A 2,644-nucleotide genomic window follows, 5' to 3' on the forward strand; every position below is an offset into this window, starting at 1 on the left:
AACCTGAAAGGACTCTGAAGAGGAAGCTAAAAGCAGCTAAAGCACAAAACTCTGAAGAGGACCTCACTAAACTTTTCGAAAAGGAAGCAGCAAAAGAAACAATTATGGCCAAACCAAACAACAATGCAAGGAAGATGCTTGGTGATTTTACTACACCAACTTCCAACTTTTATGGAAGAAGCATCTCAATCCCAGCCATAAGAGCAAACAATTTTGAGCTAAAGCCTCAATTAGTTTCTCTACTACAACAGAACTGCAAGTTTCATAGACTTCTAATGGAAGACCTTTATCAGTTCTTAACTGAGTTCTTGCAGATATGTGATACTGTTAAGACCAATGGAGTTGATCCTGAGGTCTACAAGCTTATGCTTTTCCCTTTTGCTGTAAGGGACAAAGCTAGAACATGGTTGGACTCACAACCTAGAGATAGCCTGGACTCTTGGGATAAGCTGGTCACGGCTTTCTTAGCCAAGTTCTTTCCTCCTCAAAAGCTGAGTAAGCTTAGAGTGGACGTTCAGACCTTCAGACAAAAAGATGGTGAGACCTTCTATGAAGCTTGGAAAAGATACAAGCAACTGACCAAAAAGTGTCCTTCTAACATGCTTTCAGAATGGACCACATTAGATATATTCTATGATGGTCTGTCTAAATTTTCCAAGATGTCACTGGACCACTCTGCAGGTGGATCTATTCACCTAAAAAAAATACCCGCAGAAGCTCAGGAACTTATTGAAATGGTTACAAATAACCAGTTCATGTATACCTCTGAGAGGAATCCTGTGAGTAATGGGACGCCTCAAAAGAGAGGAGTTCTTGAAATTGATGCTCTGATTGCCATACTGGCTCAGAACAAAATATTGACCCAACAAGTCAATATGATCTCTTAGAGTCTGAATGGATTGCAAAATGCATTTAACAGTACTAAAGAAGCATCTTCTGAAGAAGAAGCTTATGATCCTGAGAACCCTGCAATGGCAGATGTGAATTACATGGGTGAAGCCTTTGGCAACACCTACAATCCTTCATGGAAAAATTATCCAATGGTGGAAGAAACAGGTTTAGTAATAGCAAACCTTTCCCTTCATTATCTCAGCAACAGACAGAGCATCCTGAGCAAAATCTTTCTAGCTTAGCAAACATAGTCTCTGATCTATCTAAGGCCACTCTTAGTTTTATGACTAAAACAAGATCCTCCATTAGAAATTTGGAGGCACAAGTGGGCCAGCTGAGTAAAAGGGTTACTGAAACTCCTCCTAGCACTCTCCCAAGCAATACAGAAGAGAATCCCAAAGGAGAGTGCAAGGCCATTGATATAATCAACATGGTCGAAACCTTGGAGGAGGAGGAGGAGGACGTGAATCCCAATGAGGAAGACCTCAGGGGACGTCCAATGGACAGTACGGAATCTCCTAATGAGGAACCAAAGGAATCTGAGGCTCATACAGAGACCATAGAAATTCCCTTAGACCTTTTTTTACCATTCATGAGCTCTGATGACTATTCATTTTCTGAAGAGGATGAAGACATTGTTGAAGGGCAATTTGCCCAATATTTAGGAGCAATCATGAAGCTGAATGCCAAGCTAATTGGTAATGAGACTTGGGAGGAAGAGCCTCCCTTGCTCACCAATGAACTAAATACATTGGTTCAGTAAAATTTACCTCAAAAGAAATAGGACCCTGGTAAATTCTTAATACCATGTACCATAGGCACCATGACTTTTGAAAAAGCTCTGTGTGACCTGGGGTGAAGGATAAACATGATGCCCCTCTTTGTAATAGAGAGACTGGGAATCTATGAGGTACAGGCTGCCAAATTCTCATTGAAAATGGCAGATAAATCTATGAAAAAGGCTTATGGACTAGTAGAGGACGTGCTAGTGAAGGTTGAAGGACTTTACTTCCCTGCTGATTTCATAATCCTAGACACTAGGAGGGATGAGGATGAATCCATCATCCTTGGAAGACCCTTCCTAGCCACAGCAAGAGTTGTAATTGATGTTGACAGAGGAGAGTTGATCCTTCATGTGAATGAAGAATGCCTTGTAGTAAAGATTCAAGGTTCTCCATCTGTAACCATGGAGAGTAAGCATGAAGAGCTTCTCCCAATACAGAGTCAAACAGAGCTCCCACATTCACACTCTAAGTTTAGTGTTGGGATACCACAGCCAAACTCTAAGTTTGGTGTTGAGAGATCTCAACCGTACTTTGATCATCTGTGAGGCTCCATGAGAGCTCACTGTCAAGCTATTGACATTAAAGAAGCGCTTATTGGGAGGCAACCCAATTTTATTTTAATTTTATCTATATTATTTTGTTTTCTTTTAGGATTGATGATAATGTGAAGTCACAAAGAAAATTACAAAAATAAAGAAAAAAATAAAATACAGCATTAAAAACAGCACACCCTAGAGAAAGGACTTACTGGCATTTAAACGCCAGTAAGGGTAGTAAAATGGGCATTTACACGCCCAATTTGGCACCTTTCTGGGCGTTCAAATGCCAGAATAAGGTACCAGACTGGCGTTTAAACGCCAGAACAGGGCAACAAACTGGCATTTAGACGCCAGAACAAGAAGGAAAGCTGGCGTTTAAACGCCAGAACAGGGCAGCAGACTGGCGTTTAAACGCTAGAATTGCACTCT

General features: G+C 41.0%; 1 non-coding gene across 1 annotated transcript; it reads right to left on the reverse strand.

The window, feature by feature from the left end:
• Positions 1-497: 497 nt before the first annotated feature.
• LOC130938566 (small nucleolar RNA R71) lies at positions 498-605 on the reverse strand. The gene has a single exon (XR_009069727.1). It is a non-coding gene; the product is annotated as a small nucleolar RNA R71 (small nucleolar RNA).
• Between the last annotated feature and the right edge of the window lie 2,039 nt (positions 606-2,644).

Source organism: Arachis stenosperma, chromosome 6 (assembly GCF_014773155.1).
Source record: "Arachis stenosperma cultivar V10309 chromosome 6, arast.V10309.gnm1.PFL2, whole genome shotgun sequence".
NCBI classification, from domain to species: domain Eukaryota; kingdom Viridiplantae; phylum Streptophyta; class Magnoliopsida; order Fabales; family Fabaceae; genus Arachis; species Arachis stenosperma.